Genomic DNA, 9407 nt, shown 5'->3' with positions numbered 1-9407 from the left:
CAGTATAAACACATAATATGTGTAGGTGAGCAAATGAGCCCAGAATGTGAATGCAACACTTTTTAATTTCAAGTTAAGTGTTTTCCCATAGAAAACCATTACAAAATGCTTAACGCATTAAGACAGTGACAATGGTGGACTGAATTCTGTATATTTCAATAATATATAGTATATACATGTACAGGAGAATATGAGAAGGGGAAAAAAGCGCCTACCTTGCGATTTACCATGTTGCGTTTATATTCATAATCAATATAAGGTTGCAGCCTACTGAATTCACTCTCAACACTGTTTTGATACAGTTAGCCACGTTCAGCTTTTCAAAATGACCCGCTGTTTAAGAGTGAAAAACTGACGGGTATTTCCAGATGAGCAAATACTTTATAATGTTAGACTCAAACTTTGACATGAATAACAAGTTTACAAAAGCAATCACACTTGTAGCAATATTTGGTAGTTCTTTATGTTGTTTCAAGGTTAGCATCATCTGAGGTCCTCTGAGGGGTTGGCATAATCTCTTCTCAGGTGTTCTAAATCCAGACTGGAGCTTGTGTAAATCCTAGTTACATCTCGAGGCAAAACAGAGAAACAAATAAAGACATAATTAGCGTAGCTGCTGTTTCCTCCAAGTAAAATTAATTAGTTTAACCTAAGCTAAAGAATAATAATGCACATTTGATCAGATACAACTGCAGTCACAAATTATGAGATGCATTATTTGAATGCTTGGCGAAAGATATGTGTTTTTAATCTAGATTTAAACAGAGAGAGTGTGTCTGAACCCCGAACATTATCAGGAAGGCTATTCCAGATTTTGGGAGCCAAATACGAAAAAGCTCTACCTCCTTTAGTGGACTTTGCTATCCTAGGAGCTACCAGAAGTCCAGCGTTTTGTGACCTTAGGGAGCGTGATGGATTGTAGCGTGGTATAAGGCTAGTTAGGTATGCAGGAGCTATACCATTAAGGGCCTTATACAAAACCGATTCCAAAAAAGTTGGGACACTGTACAAACTGTGAATAAAAACAGAATGCAATTATGTGGAAGTTTCAAATTTCAGTATTTTATTCAGAATACAACATAGATGACATATCAAATGTTTAAACTGAGAAAATATAATTTTAAGGGAAAAATAAGTTTAAATTTTAAATTTCATAGCATCAACACATCTCAAAATAGTTGGGACAAGGCCATGTTTACCACTGTGTGGCATCCCCTCTTCTTTTTATAACAGTCTGCAAACGTCTGGGGACTGAGGAGACAAGTTGCTCAAGTTAAGGAATAGGAATGTTGTCCCATTCTTGTCTAATACAGGCTTCTAGTTGCTCAACTGTCTTAGGTCTTCTTTGTTACATCTTCCTCTTTATGATGCGCCAAATGTTTTCTATGGGTGAAAGATCTGGACTGCAGGCTGGCCATTTCAGTACCCGGATCCTTCTTCTATGCAGCCATGATGTTGTAATTGATGCAGTATGTGGTAAATGTGGAAAATGCAAGGTCTTCCCTGAAAGAGACTACGTCTGGATGGGAGCATATGTTGTTCTAGAACTTGGATATACCTTTCAGCATTGATGGTGCCTTTCCAGATGTGTAAGCTGCCCATGCCACACGCACTCATGCAACCCCATACCATCACAGATGCAGGCTTCTGAACTGAGCGCTGATAACAACTTGGGTTGTCCTTGTCCTCTTTAGTCCGGATGACATGGCGTCCCAGTTTTCCAAAAAGAACTTCAAATTTTGATTCGTCTGACCACAGAACAGTTTTCCACTTTGCCACAGTCCATTATAAATGCAGACTGTTATAAAAAGAAGAGGGGATGCCACACAGTGATAAACATGGCCTTGTCCCAACTTTTTTGAGATGTGTTGATGCCATGAAATTTAAAATCAACTTATTTTTCCCTTAAAATGATACATTTTCTCAGTTTAAACATTTGATATGTCATATATATTGTATTTTGAATAAAATACTGAAATTTGAAACTTACACATCATTGCATTCTGTTTTTATTCACAATTTGTACAGTGTCCCAACTTTTTTGGAATTGGGTTTGTAGGTAAGTAATAATAATTTGTAACTGATACGGAACTTAATAGGTAGCCAGTGCAGAGACTGTAGAACTGGAGTAATATGATCATATTTTCTTGACCTGGTAAGGACTCTGTCAGCTGCATTCTGGACTACCTGTAGCTTGTTTATTGAAGATGCAGGACAACCACCTAGAAGTGCATTGCAGTAGTCCAGTCTAGAGGTCATGAATGCATTTACTAGCTTTTCTGCATCAGAAACAGAAACAGTTGCTGTCTAATATAACACCCAGATTTTTGACTGTAGAGGAAGTAACAGAACATCCGTCTGGTTGGAAACTGTAATCTACAAGATTCTGTGTACTGTTTTTTGGTCCAGTAAGTAATATCTCTGTCTTATCTGAATTTAATAGGAGAAAATTATTGGTCATTCAGTCTTACATTTTTAACACACTCTGTTAGCTTATATAATTTAGAAGTTTCATCTGGTCTCGTTGAGATATATAGTTGAGTATTTTCTAATGATATTACCAAGGGGCAATATGTATATTGAAAATAGCAGAGGACCTAGGACAGATCCTTGTGGCACTCCATATTTTACTGGTGATAAATGAGATGACTCCCCATTTAAATAAACAAAATGGTAGCGATCAGACAGGTAGGATCTAATCCATTTTAGAGCCTGCCCTTGAATACCTGTATAGTTTTGTAATCGATCTATGATTATGTCATGATCTATGGTGTCAAACGCAGCACTAAGATCAAGTAAAACTAGCAATGAGATGCAGCCTTGGTCTGACACAAGAAGCAAGTCATTTGTAATTTTAACAAGTGCAGTTTCTGTGCTATGGTGGGGACTGAAACCTGGCTGAAATTCTTCATACAGATAATTATTATTATTATTATTTTTTTTTTTTTTTTTTTTTTGCAGGAAGGAGCACAATTTAGCAGACACAACTTTTTCTGAAATTTTAGACATAAATGGAAGATTTGAAATGCGCTTATAATTTGCCAGTTCACTAGGATCTGGTTGTGGTTTCTTAATAAGAGGCATAATAACCGTCAGCTTGAATGTTTTTGGGAGTTTCTTTCTTGAGAGAGTGGGTATTACTGTTATACCATGGCACAGTACGTTTTTCTCTAACCTTTTTCAATTTGATGGGGGCAACAGCTTCTAATGTATTAGAGAAAATAGTGCCCATGTTGCCAGTCATTTCGTCTAGTTCATGTGTATTTTTAGGTACACATAGCAGTTTAGATAAATCAGCCAGGTTATTTGCGAATCTGTCTTTGGTGGCTGGAACAATAGTTCTGCCAAGATGGTACCGCTGAGCCATATAGTTAATATCAGTTATACGCAGCATGCACGATACGAGGAAATGCTCGGAAACATCATCACTTTGAGGTATGATATCTATATCAGTAAGATCGATTCCATGCGATAAAATTAAATCTAGTGTATAATTAAAACGATGAGTGGGCACGGTGACATTTTGCTTGACTCCAAAAGAGTTTATTAGGTCAGTAAACGCAAGTCCTAATGCATCATTTGTATTATCAAAATGAATGTTAAAATCTCCGACAATTAGCGCTTTATCAACTGTAACCAGAAGGTCTGAGAGGAAATCTGCCAATTCTTTTAGGAATTCTGTATACGGCCCTGGTGGTCTAAACACAGTAGCCAGAGCAAGAGATACAATAGATTTCTTTTGCATATCTGACGGTGTAACAATAAGCAGAAGTATTTTGAATGAGTTAAACCTGTATCCTGTTTTCTGGGTAACATTGAAAATATGACTATATATTGTTGCAACACCTTCCCCACGACCAGTCTGACGGGGCTCATGCTTATAACAATAGTTTGGTGGAGTAGACTCATTTAGACCAATATAATCATTTGGTTTTAGCCAGGTTTCAGTCAAGCAGAGTACATCAAAACTATTATCTGTGGAAAAAAAAAAAACCCAAATCCCTTTACTCTACTCGCCTCTTACTCTAATATACAGTATGTATCATGATACACTAATGATTCATTATTACTTAATACAAAATTATATTTAATAATACAAAACAAAATAACTCCACATGATGTTTCTCTCTCTGTGCCCTTTAGTGCTTTCAGAATCATTTCTGTGCATGGTTGCATAATGTAATGCCAAAATACACAATAATATGTTTTAAATTTTAAAAAGTAAATTAAAATAAATTATAAAAAGTAAATTAATTTTAAAAAGTAAATTAAAATAAATTATGATCGTTTTCTAATGTACGTTTTCATGGGTGTTAATCGCTTCATTTTTGTTGGAAGAAAAAGCAACTATCACACTGTGATGAGGGCTGAAGGTGAACGCAGCGAAGACGTATTGGTATTGGATGAGAAACCGAACTGTGTATTGGTCCAGTAACGTTATGTAAACTGCAATTACAAGAACTGCACCAATGCAGATGTCATATCATAGCAATCTATCAATAAATGCACACACACACACACACACCTTGTACTCTCTGATGTTCGCTCTGATCGGCGCCCCTGCGGATTGAAAAATGCGCTGAATTCATGCAAACTCAGATCAGGGGAGGAGCCGAAACTTGACGCAGCTTGCGGCCGTTTCAAATGAGTTTTTAAAGGGGACTGAAGCGATTACAAATTAATAAATCAAATTATTTTTTAGGGGGGCTGGGCTGAAGCCCCCCTAAAAAGGGCCGAGTGACGCCCCTGGTCCTGGAGATGTTGTCCGAGAGGAGTTCCACTCCGACTCTGCTGGGGTGCAGGCCATCAGTGCGAAAAAGCCTAGGACGCTCCCAGAAAAGCAGTTTCTGTTCTTTACGCCATGACAATAACCATTCATTTAAAGCAAAAAGTCTACTGAACCTTTCATGTCCTCATCGATACGTGAGTAGTGGTCCTGAGATGATGATCTGAATCACGAATCTACTTCTCCACAGCACCGAATGCAGCTCGAACGTGTCCTCACCTGCACTCAAAGGTAGACAAACATCCGCCATTAAAGCAAGTAACAGTGAGTAAAGCAATGGTAATGTGTGTGAGTATTAGCAATGCAAGCGGAATTAGCGGCAACCACGCTGGCGATGCTAACAGGCTATAAGCTAAATAGCAGACTCGGGAAATCCAAATAAAACTAGTGATAAAAAGGCACTCTGATTGTTTCTGTTGTAGAATACGAAAGAGGATATATTCACACATTATAGAAACGAAAATGATGGTGTATAAAATAGATTTTTAAGATAAAAAATAGTAGCTAAAAAAAATAACGTGACGGAGCTCAAACTAAAGACACACGGCAAAATACAGAAAATTTCCTTTTAAAAGAAAAACAGAAAAAAATGTCTGTAATACCAAAATACAAGAAATTATCTGTAAATTTAATTAAAATACAGAGAATATCTGTAAAACAACAGGTATTTCATCGTATAATAATAATAAAAAAATTATGTAAAAAAAAAATACAATTACCTGTAAAATAACTTTTTTTTTTAACAGTGAGGGTTTCTGCTGGTTTTATAAAGATAAATAAATTAATAAAAAAAAAATATATATATATATATATATATATATATATATATATATATATATATAAAAAATATATATATATATATATATATAGTAAAAATATTATTAAATACAAAAAAAGTTTTCAATTTTAATACATTATAAAATGTAATGTTATTCCTGTGATGCAAAGCAGAATTTTCTTTATCATTACTCCAGTTTTCAGTGTCACATGATCTTTTTGAAATCATTACAAATTATTTGACTCTTAAGAAATATTTCTAATTATTATCAATGTTGAAAACAATTTTGCTGATTCATATTTTGTGTGGAAATGATGATGCACTTTATTTTTCAGGATTTTTTGATAAATATAAAGTTTAAGCATTTACTTGCATTTATCAAATATATTAATTAAATTCTTTAATGCATTTATTAAGTAAAAATCATTTTAAATGTCTTCACTGACTTTTTGTCACTTTCATGCATAAAGAATAAAATGATTAATTTCTCTCTCTTTTTTAAATCTTATAAAAATGTTTGAGTGGTATCATTGATTCCACAAAAATATTAAGCAGCAAAACTGTTTCTAACATTTATAATAATGAGAAATATTTCTTGAGCAGCAAATCAGCATATTAGAATGACTTCTGAAGGATTATGTAACACTGAAACTTCTTTGAAACAACAACAGATTAATAAATGTTTCTAATGACAAATGTTGCATTCCCAAATGCAAATTAAAGCGGCTCAAACCAAGCGCAGCATTAATAGTGAATCACAACTAAAAGCAAGACTGTAACAACAGACGTCACACTACAGCCTATTATATAAGTACGTCACAACCGTTGTGAATTTTATGACAGCACTACCAATCTCAAATTCTCACCGCCATACATTAAAAGTCACCAGGTCGAGTAACACATTTCAGCGCCGATTCTGCTCGCGTTTGGCACTTTGAATCGCTCAAATCTACGCGAATCACATGGGTTTTCCCTCAGAGGTCGGAAAATAAGGAAATCCGTCCTATAAAAAATAAAAAGTCACATCCCTGAAATGTGCAATTATAAAGTGAATATATTTACTTTCATCAGCCTTAACTCCAGTCTTCAGTGTCACATAATCCTTCAGAAATCATTCCAATATGTTGATTTACTATCAATGATGTTCTTTTTAGCTTTCTATTCATCAAAGAATCCTAAACAAAATGTCAAATGTTCCAAAAAAAATTTAAGCAGCAAAACTGTTTCCAGCGCTGGTAATAAATCAATATATTAGAATTATTTTCTGAAGGATCATGACTCTGGAGAAAGAGCTGATGAAAATTCTGATTTGCATCACTGAAATAAAGTATATTTTAAAGTATATTAATTATGTATTATATCTGTGTAAATAACCTCTGATACAGAGAAGAGTGAAAACTCCTCACATGACCGCTAAGTTACTGAACATCTGAACATAATGAACCAAATGCACTGACGGATCTTCTTCCGTCTGTTCTGCAAAATGTAAACATATATTAATGCAAGCGTAATTATTGTGGAAATATCAATGTTAATTGTGTCTAGGCGAAGGCATTCCTCATGGAGCAGAGTTAACGCGGGTTTGGAGGGTATTCATTTCATACTCTGTGACAGCTCATTTAATGTAAAAATTTAGCAGCTGATGATATGACTCGTTGAATGTTCTCACGCCGCTGTGATTGTATCAAATATAGAAAATATTAATCAGCCATATTTTTTTTGTCTTTTGGAAGCTGCATTCAAAATCCACTTGGCTCAAAAATCTGAGGGGGCACGTGCCTCCTCACTTTGAATGGACATGACGCCCATAAATTACACATACAACAAACTAATGTCATGGTATCGTGTACTGTGATCGAATGTAGCCTACAGTAAGTTATACCTGTTGAACCGTAGACAGCACACGCGGTGTTCATCTAATAAAGATCTTCATCGCAAGCAAACAATAGCCTTTGCAGATTTGCTTTCAATTCAGTGCAGATCCAAAGCCACGTCTTCAACGCTCTTGATGTTCTTAAACATTCTGTTACAACTCTGAGTGAATCACTTCAGACGCTCAGCGCACGTGGCGGGAACTAAGCGAATCATTCAAACTGATTCACAAACCAATTCACTGGTTAGCCAACTGGTTTGATCAAGCTTTTGATTAGAATTGACTCAGCATCGCCCATTGCCCAGAGAAAAGTAGATGGCGCGTTTAGAATAAACTGAAGCATTTATAACTTATATTGCATTAAGATAAAGTAACGAGAGGAGCGTCCCCACAGTAAGGAAGTAAAAGTACAGATTTTTCCCCAAAAATTTACTTAAGTAAGAGTGAAAGTACCCATCTTTAAATATACTCCAAAAGTATTAGTTACCCAAAAAATTTACTCAAGTAAATGTAACTCGTTACTACCCACCGGTGTTTTAATTACCAAAGCCCAACTTTTCCATCCTTTTACACAACACAGAATTATAACAAAATAAAAGGAAATTTAACATTTAACACATTTGTGTCTATCCTTATTGTATGACTATTTATATAAGATATAGCTACGCTATTGTTACTGTTATTCAAAAACCTATAGTTTTGAACGTATGCAGTATAGCCTACTCATGACTGTATATTCACGCAGCATTACAGTGGGTCCTGGTGTGGCTCTTGAATGACTACTTCAGAAAACTGAAAGAAGAGTCAGAACTGTATTATTAAGAGTCCTTCAGAACTTCATCTGAACCAAGCTTATGTCAGCCATATCAAACGTAACGTTAAGTTATGCGCATTTTGCATAGCGGCTACGCATTTTGACATCAAAGTACGCTCGTACGATTTGTCACTCTAAACTACGCAAAAATCTAGTGACGCCCCTGTCCACGCGCAGTATTCAAAACGAGCAACAGAAAAAGTTGAAGAGTTCAATCAATCAGAGCGTTTTTTTTTTGTTGTTGTTTTTTTTTTTTTTTTTTGCATTTAAATAATTTCTGAGTTTTATTTCTCTCCTAGTAGCCTATAGTTCCAGTTTTCAGTGGCTTGCGCTCGCCCGTACAGATGCTCTAACAGAAAGGCTGCGTGTGAGGCTGACAGAGACGAGAACTTTGCCAAAGCAACTTTTTGCTGTTTTTTTTAATGGATAAGTTGTTTTTCACAGGTATATTCTCCATCTGTAAATGTTAAAAACCAATGGAAATATTTCCCTTTTTCTGTCAGAAGTGCATGAGCTTTTGCTTTAGCAATTCCCCTGGTGCGTTCAAGTCATGTCGGATACATATTTACGAGTTAAACGCACATGAACGCCACCACAAAGTGGTAACAGAGAATGTCTAATATGGCAAGAAGTTTCACTGTCACTACACTTCTGGCTTCTGAACTGGTTGCAGTTCCACTCTGATTCCATATGAGGGCGCTCACAGGACGAGTGCAGAATGAATGGAGGTCAATGGCTGTATACCCCTCAAAATCCACTTTTCTCAGGATATAATTTTTTGTCTAGTAATTTGAATGTTGTATTCGAAAGGAGATGCAAAGAAATTACATATTGCTGGGTGTTAGATTTTTAAGAGTCACTTATTTGCTTTAAAAAGTCTTTTAAAATGTCAATGACGGCATACGTTATACGTTCATTAGCAGAATGCTAGAGTGTTATGGGCAACAACAACTCAACCTGTAAGAAATCGAAAGGACATAAGTACTCGTTCATTCAGCTTTCGACCTATAACCCATGTTGAACTTGCAAAACCTACAATCAGATCTGAGATTTCTCAGTGGCAATCGGGTGAAAGGGACAAATTTAGCCGTCTAGCCCCATAGACTCCCATTCATTTTGCACTCATGTCGATCGCCCCCAGTGGAACTCTGGTGGA

Source organism: Cyprinus carpio, chromosome A22 (assembly GCF_018340385.1).
Source record: "Cyprinus carpio isolate SPL01 chromosome A22, ASM1834038v1, whole genome shotgun sequence".
NCBI lineage: Eukaryota > Metazoa > Chordata > Actinopteri > Cypriniformes > Cyprinidae > Cyprinus > Cyprinus carpio.
The sequence above is the reverse complement of the archived record's forward strand: the minus strand, read 5'-3'. Positions refer to the sequence as shown.